The sequence below is a fragment of the Ambystoma mexicanum genome, chromosome 6q, assembly GCF_040938575.1.
Source record: "Ambystoma mexicanum isolate Mex_15411 chromosome 6q, UKY_AmexF1_1, whole genome shotgun sequence".
NCBI classification, from domain to species: domain Eukaryota; kingdom Metazoa; phylum Chordata; class Amphibia; order Caudata; family Ambystomatidae; genus Ambystoma; species Ambystoma mexicanum.
In genome coordinates this window covers 98,381,712-98,397,996 of record NC_090937.1, presented here as the reverse complement: position 1 = coordinate 98,397,996, position 16,285 = coordinate 98,381,712, and positions in this window count along the sequence as shown.

Genomic DNA, 16,285 nt, shown 5'->3' with positions numbered 1-16,285 from the left:
CTTTAGGAAGACTGAAATAGTAGCGTGTCTAGTCGTAACTGGAAGTATTCCTTTAGCCTTGGAGGTCTTGTACATATCCGTCAATAATGTCAATGCTGAGTAAGGCAACCACTTATAGAATTCTACTGGCAATCCATCTGGCCCCGGAGACTTACCAACGTTCAATTTTGAAATTGCCAATTTGACCTCATCCACCGTAAGAGTTTCCTCCAGTAAGGTAGCCTCTTCCTCCAAAATTACTGGGACCTGAATCTTCTCCAGAAAGTCCCCATTTGCTGCATCAATATGGGGTTCATTTTTATACAGTTCCTCAAAAAACATTCTGAAAACATAATTTATAACCTCTGGAGTGTATGTGATTTGACCAGTAGAGTCTGCAATAGAAGTGATCGAGCGCTCAGACTCTCTCAGCCTCAATCTATATGCTAACCAGCGATCACACTTCTCCCCATGTTCAAAATAAGAGCATTTTTGATGGAAATACTTCTTATCCACCCGATTAGATATTAACGTTTTCAACTCTCTTTTCAACCATTTTAATTCGGGAAGCAATTCCACTCTCACAGGATCCACCATCAAAACCCCCGACAAATTTTTAATCTTCAATTCAAGTTATTTTTGTGAATTGTCCAATTTTTTTTTCAACCCACTCGCCAGACTTATAAACATACCTCGAACAGTGCACTTAAATTCTTCCCAAACCATGTCAGATCCAACTTCTCCATTACAATTCTCCTTTACAAAAAAGTCTATTTCAGTTGCAATTTTGTCCATCTCTGCTATATTGTCCAACAAGATGGTATTTAGCCTCCAAGACTTTTGTCTACACACAGTATAACTCCACTTCAAATCCACTGAAACATGAGCATGGTCAGTCAGTCCAATACTGCCAGTACTACTTGTTTTGTGGTACTGTAACATGTCCCCTGCTAGCAATACCATATCAATTCTGGAATATGTAGCATGTGCACCAGAATAAAAACTATATTCCCTCAATGAAGGATTTTCAATCCTCCAACAGTCTTTCAGATTGTGTTCCTCCATCATGCTTCTAAACTCCTAATCTCCTCCCTTATTTTCTCCCGCCTCTTCTACTGCTCCTCTCTCCTCTTTGGATTCCCTGTCTCTCACCTGACTCCCCTAAAATCCATCTACCACTCCTCTATCCGTACTCTTTGTCTTCTTGGCCCTCGAGACTCTATTTGCACCTCACTCTCTCAACTCAGCTGGCTCCCTTTCCTCTCACAACTGAAATTTCAATTCCTCTGTCTTGTCTACAAATCTCTCCATGACCTGCCCCCCATGTTTCTTCCCTCCTCTCATTTTACTCTCCCTCCCGCTCTCTCCGTTCAGCTGATCTCTACCTTCTCACTGTACCCCCAGCCCCATGTGCCTCCTCACGCTTCCGCTCCTTCCAACTCTTGGCCCCCCTCTACTGGAACTCCCTACCTCTTTCTATCCGCTCCACCCCTACCTACTCATCCTTCCGCTCCTCTCTGAAAGCCCTTCTTCTTCACCCCCCTGACTCTCCTTCCATACCTCTCTCCCCCTCAAACACCCTACTCCCCTCCTTTCCCCTCCCTCCTACCCCCTCCTCCCGATGACCTCAAATTGGACACTGAAACCACTTAGGGGCATAGGAGGGCACCAGGGGACTCCCCCTCTCCCTGTCCCCTCCCTTCTTCCCTCTTCCTCCCACTCCCCTGACCTCAAATCAGACACTGAAACCCCCATCATCTGCCTCCTCCGCCACCCCTCCCCTCTTTTTAAGGAAATTGTTCTGCATACTGTATCACTGGTTTGTTTCATGTTTGTAAATATGCTTCTTTCATTATTGTAACTTGTTGTTATACTGTAAAGCACTTTGGCTTAAAGCGCTATATAAACTCAATAAACATTATGGTGTTGCAGTGTTCGGCTACTCACCTGCACACCGTGACCTTCTCCTGCTGGTGGTATCAGCAAAGTTATTCAGACCAGCTGTCCACCACGTACTTCTCTCTGTGGTCTCGCCACCACCTCTTACTGGGTTTCACTTTCTTCGGGTTCTCTCGCTGCGGGTCCGCCACAAGTCTAGTGTTCCCTTCTGCAGCCTCCAGCGAGTTTGAAACATGCGAGCTTCTTGTTCCTCAGCATCTCCAGGTGTTACACAGGATGGGGCTTCCCCAGCTTGCGCATACTATCTGCTTTCTCTTCGCTCTCTTCTTGTTCTCCTTCCTCTGGATGCACACTCTTAACGTAACCCCCCCCGCCCGTGGATGGACCATTCTGCATTAAAGGTTCAAGATCCTTTTGCATAAGATAACAATATTGATTAGGAGTTTCTTCATCCCATTTGAAGAACCCTCAGATGTCGTCACTTCTTCCCTAGGGGGAGCCCCTTCTCATTAGGCCAGGGAGGTGAGGCCGCCACCCGATCGTTCCCCTGGGGTTGGTACTCAGTGGGTGGATCTCATGGGGTGGGAACCCTCTATGGGAATAGTGACAACTTGGGGAGAACATGGTATCCCCATAGCCCACCTAACCCTAACACACGTTCCTACCACCCTCCCACCAACACTTTCCCTAGTGTTCCTATATGTTTTTGCCATACCATCAATATAGGAAGTACTGGAATGAGGAAGTGCATGGACACCTCAAAGGACATATGTCCCTTAAGTACTGAGATGAGGGAGAGACCAATTAACTCACTGGTAGACCTCAAGATCAGTACGGGGATGAAGAAGAAGTGTGGAAGCATAAAGAGCACACCTGAGAACAAAAGCAACCAAAACTGTTAAACTTGTCTCTAATCTGAAAAAACAGTTTACACAAAAAAAGAACCTAAGGCTGCCTATTAAAGGAAATTGTGAGCCAAATACTCATAAAGCCCTAGAGTAGTCACAAAAGAAATGAATAATGGCAAATACATTGCCTGAAGGTTCGGTACGAAAGGTCCTTCTAAATGGGCCATTAGACCATAATTTCCATCCAATGTCAACTGATACGCCAGATATTCAACCCCAAAGATCCACATGCTCAAATCAGAATTCTGAAATATTGTTCGGCTGCTTAAATCCGGTCAATTGCTTGTGGACAGGTTGCTTGAATGGAAAACAGATCGATAAGACCTCTACTTTCACCAAACCAGTGTCTGCCTTGAAAACTGAAACAAGGACCAGAACTTTGGTGACCGATAAAACTTTTATTGCCACTAGCAACATTCAAGATCTGGGTAAATTGGTTATCTTGGAAGAACTTAACCCACTAGCTACTGCCCTTTCCTTAATCGATCTCGATCGAACTTTGGGCAAAAATGTTAGCAAACATATATAAGCATATAGACCTTACTGGCTTAATACCTGGCAGCTGGTGCAAATCTGTGCTGGTGTCGATCTTTAAAAAAGGCAATAGGCTGGACTCTTCCAACTATCGCCTTTTGGCTATTATGGATTCCTGCCAGAAGGTCTTTGCAACGTTCTATTAAGAAAACGTACTTGCTGGGTTGTAAAAAACAATCTGTTAAGCCCTTTACAGCCAGGCTTTAGAAAAGCTTAAAACCCAGTTACTAACATATGTGCTCTTCAATATTTAATTGCGGAAACCAGCAACAAACACAAATTGAATTTGTATTGTTGTTAAGTTGATTTCAGCAAAGGGTTACATTTTATTTCCAGACCTTTGCTTTGTAGTAAGCTCATGGCCTGGGGGATCAATCAAATTCTGTTGTACTATATCCAAAAGCTATATACAAATACTTAATTTAGAGTTCGACTGAACCTAGCTGGTGTATACACAAATTATCATCACACTAATCGCGGTCTTAAAGAAGGCTGCGTTTTGGCCCCTATTTTGTATAATCTATATACTCTCGATTTCACCCATGTTTTTTGATCAACTCATAACTTTCCACCTAAAATTAACGGCAAACATATATCATGGCTTTCGTACGCTGATGACATCATATTGTTTAGACCAAACACTGATTGGCTTACAGCACTCGATTGATGCCTTAGTCGATTACGCAACAAAATATTCCATGGTCATAAACACACTTAAGACAAAAAATATGTGTTTGGGAAAAAGCTCATGTGTGGAAATTGAAAGATGACTCTCTTGAAAAAGTAAAAGAGTATATCTATTTGGGTTTTCCCATTAGAATGAATATAACACCAGTATACTACAGTTATAAGACCATAGTAAACATTTGGAAAAAATGCTGGTATTAAAGCATCATGGAGGTTACAACATTGAGAGTCTTCTGGAAGTTTATCGCACTTGCATTGTACCTGGTATACCTTATGCCCTTGCAGCGTTACCATATAAGCAGGTACTTTGGATTGATCGACTTGAAGGTAAATTGCTTTGAGCGGTTATTAATCTTCCAAACCTGGTGCCGAGGCACTAAGGTTGGAATTTGAGTTAACTTCTTTATTGACCATGTGGTATGTATAGAGATCGCTACTGTATGCTAAACTTATGCAAACAAGCCAACATTCCAATGACTTATTACAATTGTTGGGTAAGAACATGGATTCTGGAGAAAAAAATGCTTTCATCATGGAATTAAAATCGACAGCCGTGACACATGTAGAAGCATTAGATTCAGAGTTTGATATTCTAAGCACTATGCCAAACTTTGAAATGATAATAACAAATAAATCGAAGTGGTGGTAGATCTCTTTCTTCTGCTGGGGCCTCCCTCTGGAACAGCCTCCCTGCCTCTCTGAAACTTGAGGAGAACCATCTCCGGTTCCGGAAGCACCTCAAGACCTTCCTCTTTGCTTCTGCCTTCTCTCCTCCTCTCTCCTGCTAATCTCCTGGCTGAAACTGAAACTGCACTGGTTACCTGGCTACCCTCTGATCTCGGGCCCAGGTCCCCTCCGTGCCAGTTGCACACCTGCACTGCCCCCCGGCAACCCTTACACTCAGGGGCTGTTTCTGTATCCCTATGGTCCCTTACCAGCACTTGATACCTGATGTCTGCACTTACCCCTGCACTTGCCACCAGCAGGCCGCACTTTTTATTTATTGTCTTTATTTATATTACTGTTTATCCTATGCACTGCACTGCCCCCTCCCCGCTTCCCCTCACACTTTGCCCTTCCCCTGCACTTGCTCGATCTCACTGTCACCTGGCGTAGTAAGATAATTGTCTCTGTCTTCCCTCTGTTCCCCTCCCTTGCCTCATCGTGCCTTGAAACACTTGTGTATAGGCGTGTTATAAATGATGTGATAAGATAGTTTATTTATATAGCGCCTATACACAAAGTGTTTCAAAGTGCTTCAAGGCAAGGGAGGGAACAAGGGAAAATACAATGACATTCTTACAGGCCATGAACAGTAAAGATGTGAAATTAACTATCGTACTCGGTCTGACGACATTTCAGATAGTGCAAGAGCTAAGACATAGATAAGGAAGGAAGGGGGAGAGTGGGAAGAAAATGGAAACAGACAGGCGACTACCGTACTAGGCCTGATGACATTTCTGGTAGAGCCGGAGAAAAACAAAAGGTGAGGGAGAGGGGTGCAGAAAGGGAGGGGAGGAACAAAACAAGCGACTATCGTACTAGGCCTGACAACGTTTCAGATAGTGCTGAAGGAAGGGGGGGGGCAGTAAGGGGATGGGGAGCGACAGACGAGGTTGCTATCATACTAGGACCAGGGACAATTCTGATAGAGTAAGTGCAGAGAAGAAAGTAAGGGGAGGAGATAAGAAAAGGGAGAGGAGGAGAGAACAGACAATAAGCAGTCAAAAAGAGTGGAGAAGCAAGAGAGGAGAGCAAATACAACAGCAGAAGTCAGTAGTAACACATAATGTTGCAAGCCAGGATACAAGATGAAGATGGGAACAGCATGATTCAGTGTCACCATGAGTACAAGGTGCAAAGGAAGTCCAGCATGAGAGTTGAGAAAGGGTGACGCACTGTGAATTAGTGAAGTCTATAAAAGTAAAATCCAACCTTGGCCACAAGACGGTGATGGTGAAACCAGAATGTAGCAGGACAGACTCATGTGTGGGGGAAGGTGGAGCACAAGGGAACAACACGGGGGGACCAAAGAGGGTGGCGATGACCTGTGGGCACAGAGGGTGTAAACACATGTGGTGCATGCTTACCTGCTGACTTAGCTTGCTAAGTGGTGAAAAGGGTGGCAACCAGGAAGGCACCAGGTGGGTAAATGCCATATCATATCATAAAGCAAAAAATGTTGATAAATTACATGGCAAAAAAGGTATAATGAGTACATACAACAGAGCGTCCCTTTGCATACACTATGTATTTATCTGACTAAGCTTTGTGCCATTGAGCTAAAACGTTTTATATTGTACTTACGTTTAAACTTGGTCCCAACCATGGAGTTTATAGGTACATGGCAGAACATTCTGCTGATTGAACGTTCATGTCGGCTTTGCCATAGAGCAGTGGAGGCTAGTTGACATTTATTGAGTAACTGTATGGTTCTAAAAACATACTACCAAAAAGGTTACTCTGGCTATGTTGCAAATATTCCGGATATTTCCTATGATCAATTTTGGTCTACTTTATTTGGGGCAGAGCCAATAGTTATGATAGCTGCGGCCTTTGCCATATGGAAGAAAGCCTTGAAGAGATTCTAAGGAATTGATTGTATTCTTATTGATTCTAACAACAGTACAAATCGTTATGGAATTGAACACAGATGTCAAGTGTGTGAAAAGTGATTGCTGTGGCATTTTAATCTGCATCTAAACCGGAGCTGTGGAGTATTTTTACTGTTTCTATGACTTTGACGAGGTCCTAGCCCTTTAAAAATGGTGAATTATTATCTCGCTTGGAGAGCTAGAAGGCACGAATCGGCTCAGGGTCAAATGCCGGGACGGCTCGGAGAAACCTCTGGGTATTAAACAGGTTGTAAGTGACCCAGCACAGTGGTTGAGGGACGTGCAAGTGAGCGGCTCCCAGGTGGTCATCTATGTGAGAAGGTCAAAGACTGATCAGAAGGGTAAAGAGGCGGCATTAACGCTACAGGCCATCCAAGCAAGCAGAGTATGCCCGGTGGCAGCGGTGGCCAACTTCCCCCCGCAGCGGCAGTCATCAGAGGCGGAGGCACTGTGGCTCTTGCACAGAGACGGGTCCGCATTGAGCCGCTGCCGGTTTAAGAAAGTGATGGGCCAGGGCCTGACAAAGATTGGGTTAACAGAGGGCCGGTTTGGGACACACTCATTTCGATCAGGGGCCGCCACTCCTGCGGCAGCCGGGGGCTTCGGGGCGGAGGACATCATGAGATTGGGAAGATGGGCTCCGGGGTGTTACAAAAGATATATCAGGCCAGAAAAGAGGTGATTAACCATGCCATTCCCTCCACCTCTCGTTTCCCAGCGGTACAAAGAAAGAGAAAGCGCACCGTGTGGGTACTCATTCGTATCAAGGGCCAAGGCGAGCTGGACTCAGCAGCAGGAAGAGCTGACAGCCGGCGAACTCCTGATTGAGTGGCACGAGGTGCCGGGGATGAGATGGGTGCAGCTGCAGGGGCTGCTGCGTAAATTGCTGGGTAGGCAACAGAAGCCTGAGGTGCTGGTAATCCACTTGGGGGGAATGACTTGACCAGCCTGGGGAGGGGGGTTTTGTTGATGAACATTACGCTCTCTTTACAGGAGATTTCGGCACAGTTGGGCGAAACGGAGATTATATGGTCAGAAGTGATTCCCAGGGCAGAATGGAGGTGGGCCGAGAACCATTCAGCAGTTGAGAAATCAAGGAGGAAACTAAATGGGGCCGTGGCAAAATTCTGCAGACGCAGAGGCTTCCACCAAATCAGGCACGGCCTGATCAACAGGAAAAATCCCGAATACTTTCTGAAGGATGGGGTGCACCTATCGGCAATGGGAAAGTAGCTCTTTTTCTGGAACATTTGTACCAAACTGCTGGAGTTGTGAAACAAGGACAGGAAGAAGGGCAGCCACGATGGGCAGTAACCCACCTAGTGGCGTGGCAGTGTTTGGGCGACCAAGCACAAAGGATAGACTCCGGACGAGCCAGAAGGAAGCCGGAATGGGTCTTCGCTCTTCCGGACCAGCGCCTCTTGGGGGGCCTAACGGCAGGGGCGTCTGGTGGTAACAACTAAGGCTAAGCTTCCCCCAAAAATTAAACAGCGCTCTCCCCACCCACAGACACCTGCATGGGCAGGATAGGCTCAGGTGCAAAGGGTCGGGGGAGTTGGGGGCCTACTATGGAAACTATACAAAAGTATAGGGGGAAGCTAAGGAGATCTGACATGGAGCAAGCGCCACACTTGCAGACTGAAGTCACAAATGTGTACAATAATTCTGTTGTGATGGAAATAAAACTGTGGCCAAGTTTGCCATTTGAAATACTGTGTCATGCCAATTTAATTGCTGGAGTAGAAATGAAGCGCAGCGAAGGAACATGCACAAAGAACGAATTGGTAATAAAGGCAAATGGACAAATGCAGGGGTTATGCCGCTGACGACAGGAAAGACCCGAAGCAAATGGAGGAGGCAGCACGTTAACCGCTGCAGGGTCCTCGGGCAACTTTTCCCCTCCCCCTGGGAAAGGGGAGGTAAGGGGGCGGAACGGCGCCAAAAAAACCCAGAAAGCCCGCGAAGGGCGAAACAAAGGAAGGGGGTGGGGCGAGCCTCTTTATAGTCGGCGGGGTCCGACTGCAGAGACATCTCGCTCCTGCAGTGGGACCTTGCCGACAACTCGCCGTGCTGAAGGAAGGATTTTGTTTTCCACCCACCCACCCACGAACGGGAAGGGGAGGAGGGTGACACCTGGACGTCGCTGTCGCAGGACGGCCAGGATGGGCGGTGTTTGGGCAACCAAGCACAAAGGATAGACTCCGGACGAGCCAGAAGGAAACCGGAATGGGTCTTTGATCGTCCGGACCAGCGCCCCTTGGGGGCCTAACGGCGGGGGCGTCTGGTGGTAACAACTAAGGCTCAGCTTCCCCAAAAATTAAACAGCACTCTCCCCACCCACGGACACCTGCATGGGCAGGATAGGCTCAGGTGCAAAGGGTCGGGGGAGTTGCGGGGCTACTATGGAAACTATACAAAAGTAGAGGGGGAAGCTAAGGAGATCCGACATGGAGCAAGCGCCACACTTGCAGACTGAAGTCACAAATGTGTACAATAATTCTGTTGTGATGGAAATAAAACTGCGGCCAAGTTTGCCATTTGAAATAGTCTGTCATGCCAATTTCATTGCTCGAGTAGAAATGAAGCGCAGCGAAGGAAGGTGCACAAAGAACGAATTGGTAATAAAGGCAAATGGACAAATGCAGGGGTTAATAAAGACAACGTTACCTCTGAGCTCTGTCATTCTAAATTCACAGTAATAAGAAAATCTCTCAGAATTCTGAATCCTTGCCCTAGCTTTTTAAGGCGCTGTGCGATAGAGTATCTTATACATTTTAAACTCAGTCTTTACCCAATTTATGCCAGCAAAATAATGCCTGCAACTTGCCGGAAATACCCACTGCGCTCCTCTCGGCCTGGGTCCCAGAGTGTGGCCCATACTCTGAAAAAGCAAATCTAAAAAAAAAAGCTCCAAGTCGACGAAAACTTTAACAGCTGGTATTCCAACTGCCTTTAACAAGTTGATTGTTATTGGTGATAAACTCAGAGGGAAAATAACTTTGTTTCTGAAGAAGAACATGTTGTAAAATAATACAGACTCACCGTCAGAGGCTAAAGCAGAAATCCGAAGTAACACAGTTTTGCCGGCTAACCAATCTTTAAACTCACCTAGTGGGCAAACATTTTTTGAAGCCGGTCTTGCGCTACAGGCTGATTCGAATCAGCTGAAACTGGGAAATACAGTTTTAAAAGACAACACCAAAACCCCCTCTGTGGGAGGGGTATTGACATCAGATTTGTCCCACTGCCCCGATTGAACTTCTATTGCACTGGATGCATATGCCTCACGACGTCAAAAAGAAGATGATGATTCCTCTTCCATCTCGTTTTGTTTGGAGACCCAGGACACAGAATCTGAAATATTTCAAAAAAAGGTAGCTGGCGCTCCTCTCCAGAAAGAACATGGCATGATAACCTGTTCTGAGATGAGAGTTTGCAGCACACGCTTTTTGCTCACTGTAACCTTCACAGATGGGAAATATATCCATTTGCATATCAGTCTTTGTCCCGCCCACATGGGCAATCCAGGCGGGACAAAGACTGATATGCAAATGGCTATTTCCCATCTGTGAAAGGTACAGTGAGCAAAAAGCGTGTGCTGCAAACTCTCATCTCAGAACAGGTTATCATGTCATGTTCCTTCTGGAGAGGAGCGCCTGCTACCTTTTTTTGAAATATTTGTAAGGAACTTGGGGTTGGTCACCCTGAGTTACCTGGGGGCAACCAGACGTGGACTCCCTACTCACTGTGCTCAGAGAGGCACAGCTTCACCTCACTGATGAGGCCCAACAAGGCTGAACCACGTGTATGGGGTTGTTGTTGGTACTCTTGTTCAGAGAGGAATTGCTATAGCATTTCGGTGCTGGACTGCCCATGTGGGTGGGACAAAGACTGATATGCAAATGGAAATTTCCTATCTGTGGATGGTACAGTGAGCAAAAAGCGTGTGCTGCAAACTCTCATCTCAGAACAGGTTATCGTGCCATGTTCTTTCTGGAGAGCAGCGCCTACTACCTTTTTTGAAATATTTGCAAGGAACTTGGGGTTGGTCACCCTGCATTACCTGGGGCCAACCAGATGTGGACACCCTGCTCACTGTGCTCAGAGAGGCACAGCTTCACCTCACTGATGATGCCCAACAAGGCTGAAACATGTGTATGGGGTTGCTGTTGGTACTCTTGTTCAGAGAGGAATTGCCAGAGCATTTCGGTACTGGACTGCCCATGTAGGCGGGACAAAGACTGATATGCAAATGGATATTTCCTATCTGTGAAAGGTACAGTGAGCAAAAAGCGTGTGCTGCAAACTCTCATCTCAGAACAGGTTATCGTGCCATGTTCTTTCTGGAGAGCAGCGCCTACTACCTTTTTTGAAATATTTGCAAGGAACTTGGGGTTGGTCACCCTGCATTACCTGGGGCCAACCAGATGTGGACACCCTGCTCACTGTGCTCAGAGAGGCACAGCTTCACCTCACTGATGATGCTCAACAAGGCTGAAACATGTGTATGGGGTTGCTGTTGGTACTCTTGTTCAGAGAGGAATTGCCAGAGCATTTCGGTACTGGCCTGACCATGTGGGCGGGACAAAGACTGATATGCAAATGGATATTTCCGATCTGTGAAAGGTACAGTGAGCAAAACGTGTGTGCTGCAAACTCTCAACTCAGAACAGGTTATCATGCCATGTTCTTTCTGGAGAGGAGCGCCTGCTACCTTTTTTGAAATATTTGACAGAACCTGAAATGTTGAACACTTTAAACGCTCTTGTTATGTTATGTAAATCTATGTACAAGGGGCAATTATTTTTAAAAGCACAACTATCAAAAACGATGACCATGTTCACCAATGCCGAGGCCCTTAATGTGAATAAGTCTGACTTGTATAATCTATGTAGATGCAATTCTCAAGCACCTTAAATAAAGAACCCCAATGGGGAACATAAAAAGAAAGAAACTACCCACCCTCCCAGGCTCGCAATATACAAAGTCCCAAGTATAGTCAGAGCATAGAGGAAAATACCCCTGAGGAAAGTTTAGCTAACATAGATCCAGAATGTACTAAGAAAGCGAATAAGACTCAGGGATACATTACTGGCCTAAGGTTAACTTCTTCCAGAGATGCCCCGACAGGTAGATTACAAAGGTTAGAAACAGTTAAAGCTAATTTCTTTACTTCTCTCAAAAATGCTAGAGAAGATACCAAAGAAGCAGGTGTCTCTGGAATGTTAACTTAAGGCCAATGTGGGGATGACTGTAGCAGATATAAACCAAAGGGCCCCATAACAAGTAAACCTCAGCAGCTTCCTGAGGTTCCTTACAACCTAAGCCCATTACTCATCTGATAGAGGAAGACATCCCCTATAATACTAAAGTAGATCTACTCTCCATCTTTCCTGGCACTTGCTCCAGTAGATAAAGATAACTGACCTATATGCAACATCTGAAAGTCACTTTTTAAACAGGCCAGATGTTCTTGAACTCATCCATCGACTTCCTACTTTGAGCAAAATTATTACTGCAGAGCTAAAACAGGTTGAAATTCCAGTCTCTATCTGGGAACCTAACCGGGCAATATTTAATTTTGTTTCACCCATCATAACAGAATTGGTGATGACACAGGCCCCGATATTCCTTGCCATGAGTTACGATTTTATTAAGATTGTTAAATTCTCACCCGCAGGAAAAACTAAGAAAAACAAGATTTCACCTGACAGTAAACCTCTCTGATTATTATATAAGTGATATAGTCACTCGAGTGATGTCAGATTTCGAAATTAAAGAAATGACCAGGGTAAGACAAGTCAGAGAATCTTGTGAGTATATTGGCGATTCAGAATGACCCTTTAAGTCGCTGACAACTCAACTAGTGATCAGGTCTTGGAACACCAGGGGCTGCCACTCTTTTGTGACGAACTGGTCAGGAACCGGCTGATGTTGTACTGTTACAGGAGACTTGGGTTAGGGAAATATTGCAAATATTGATGGTTATGTTTCCTTCCAGAAATCTGCCTGAAAAAATAAGCATGGCAGACCTTTTGGGGGATTAATTACTGCTGCGAAATCTCACTTGAAATCAAAGGAACTTTATTTTTAGCAGCACTTAGGCTCGATACTAGCTATTGAGCTTGAGGTGGAAAGGAGTAGCACTATTTGTAAGATTCTGTTGATTAATGTATATTGTCCTCCAGGGTGTGATACCACTGAGACTATTGCCAACCTCTTGATGTAATGCTAGATAATTGGAAGGCTATTTACCCGACTGGAGGCTGTTATGTTATGGGGGATTTCAATTTCAAGCGCCCCAGTTTCCCGGATAGAAAAGTCATTTTTTTGCAAGAATACTCTTATGTTAAGAACCATCTCGGCACATGGGCAATAGAACCCGGGGAAGAGGAATTAGTTTTTTATTCAAATCCCTGGTTGATAGTCATAAAGTCTCATCAGCTGTGACATGTGATCAATACTAGGGTCAATCATATGTTTTACACCTGGACCAATGGTAGAACCTTCTCTTGGACAAACTTAATATTAACAGATTCCATGGGGTTTGAAATGATAAATGGCTTTAAGTTAATCCCTACCACCTGAGTGATCATGTTGTAGCAGAATTCTCCTTTGTGGTAATGTCTAAAGCCCAAGACAGCCCAATGATGGGCAATTATAAGGTTAACGCCCAAGGAAATTGCATTAGCTTGTCTGAATCTAAAATACAGAAAATCAACCAATTGCTACTAAAAGCCCTATGTACAGAGTCTACTCCTTCTTTTGAAGATCTGAAAACCTATTATCATATCATTCTGTGTCCACTGAGGGATTTCCTGATTTGTCAGAAAAGGATTACTTTTAATCAGTTCTCCCATAAAATTATATGATAAATTGGTTGTTAAAAAGAAAAAGGACCAGCGATCTGATACACGATGGGTTAAGAAGCATGTACAAGACTTTTATGAGTGAAGTATGGCGAGTTAAAAAAATTTAAAACACGCTATAAGGATTGGTATAGAATGCATAGGGGCACAGTTATCTCTGCTACGCAGACATTTTGGCCCTATTTTAACAAATTTACCTCAGGTACTCGCAATGTCAGAGAAATGTATCCTATATCAAACATGGCATGGAAGGATTATATCTTGTCAATATACTATAGACAGGATATTATCGTTGACAAAGCGGGATACCAGATATTGTGTGACACATTTCTTTTTCTCCTTTACGGAAGTTGATATCGAGAAAATCATTCCCAATTTAAAAGCATCAAAAGCACCAGGACCTGATGGGCTGCCAAATATTCTGTATAAAACGAATCCTAAAATCTGGGCAAAAATATCATGTGTCATCTTCTGTGAGATTATAAACACAGGTCTTATCCCTATGTCCTGACAAAATTTGCTTCATTTTCCAATTTTTAAGAACGGTGCTACAGATTCCCCCGGGAAACTATAGAATCCTGGCAATGATTGATACTATGCCAAGATCTTCTGCAATCTATTACTTAACAATATTAACTCTTGGACTATTCTGCACAATATTTTTAGTAATCAGATTACGTGTTTTCGTAAAGGCTCTAGCACCTTATCAAATATCTGGATTTTAATGTATTTTATAAGCTGCACTCTTTTATCAAAGAACAATGTATTATATATTTGTTGATTTTACCAAGGCATTCGATATGGTTGATAGGCAGGTACCCTTGGACAAAATGAAGAAAGATAATATGCACCCCCAGATCCTTCATTTTGCTAAAGCATTGTGCTATAATAATACCATAAAATATTAATGAATTAAGAGGGCACTCTTAGTGAAAAAGTGGCAGTTAACTTTGGTCTGAAATAAGGCTGCACCTTGGCGCCCACGTATTTTAACATCTGCATTGCCGGAGTGGAAAAGGCTTTTAGGAATTGCAATAACCACCCCCCGCGTGTGAAAACCCAGCCTATCACCCGCTTCTCATACGCAGATGATATTATACTCCTGGACCAAACTGCGATAGGTTTACTACACAGCCTTATTGCCTTGGAGAGCTACTCCTTAATATATAACCTACAATTAAACTTCAATAAAACTAAAATCATGATAATCAAGGCCAACCAAAAGAATATAAAAAGATACTATTTGTCTATTCAAAATGAGCCTCTAAAAGAAGTACCAAACTATTTACATTTGGGAACTTGAATAACCAATACATTGGATAAAAGGTATTTTTTTGAAATTTGTTATGGCAAAAGCAACAGCCAAATTCTAGGCTATAAGGACCTTTATCTCAAGTCCAGGAGGCTATTCAATGGAAGGGCTGGTAAAGTTATATAATGCATGCATTGTTACTAGCATTTTGTATGGACTAGAGTTTTTTTTACTGTTAAGGATATTGCATGGCTTGACATTCTTGAAGGGAGATTATGAAAAAATGCTTTAAATTTATCCCAATCCATCCCGATGGAAGCACTTTGCGTTGAATTGGGCCTTATTTCGCTTTCAACCAGGAGAATGGTTGCAGCATGTAACTTCTTTGTAAAATTAATGATGAGTAGGAGCAACCAGGAATCATCCTACGCACCCTTCTTGGATGAGAATTGCTTTTTAGTTTTCTCTCTAGCTTTAAGGCAATGGCATAACAAGATCACAAAGTTCTTCGAAGAGATTGGCTGCACCTATCAACCAGAGGTGAACTTGGCTACTAAATTTACGGACATATTTTAAAAAAGGCTACAATCTGGGACCGTAATAAACATTTGATGCATTTGGCAGGGAAAACTAACTATCAAGGCAAGTTGGTCTGGTCAATACCATATGTAATTTCATAATAAATCTACAGAACTTTAAGAAGATTTATTCTTTGCCTAAGACTTAATCAACTCCCTACCTTGGCCAATAGAGGAGCGTGGCTTAAGATTCCTGTCAAAGATTGTCTGCTGTGTAGGCTATGTGCCTTGGAGCCTGAGACTGCCAGACACCTATTAACTGATTGCTGTAAACTGTCGCTGATTTATGAAAAGGGCTTTTTTAGATGAGTGCAGGATATACATTTTATTAGTACCGATCAATTCTGGGCTATGGTGTTTGCAGGTAATAATTTGGTCATGTATTTTATTTTATATGTGGCAGAAAATAGTGACTATTTTAAACAAATTATAATTTTGTATTACCATATAATCAGATTTTTAAGATGTGTAATATGCTCTTAATGAAATTGAACTGTCTTTTATAATATTGCCAAACGTAAATGTAATGTATCATATTAATGTTTCTATGTGAAAATGGGCCTCATTACACGGACGGCGGTAATCCAGGGTGCTATTAGCACCCTGGACCATGCCGGTAAATTACCGGCACCGCCTTGGCGGAAAGGGGATTTACCGCCCCATTCCAAGGTTGGAGGGGCGGTAAATCCCCCTTCCGCCATTGCCCTTCCCCATTCCCATTTCTGCCCCATAGGGCTCTATGGGAATGGGGAAGGCGCTAATTACGGCACCGCAATTTTGCGGTGCCGTAATTAGCTCCGAGGTCCCTTAGCGGGTTGGTACTTAACGCCTGCAAGAAGCAGGCGTTGATTCCTCCAACCCGCAAAGGGACCTCGTAGTACGGCGGTAAGGGTTAACGGTCACCGTTGCCATTAACGGTGACCGTTAACCCTTACCGCCGTCCGTGTAATGAGGCCCAATGAGT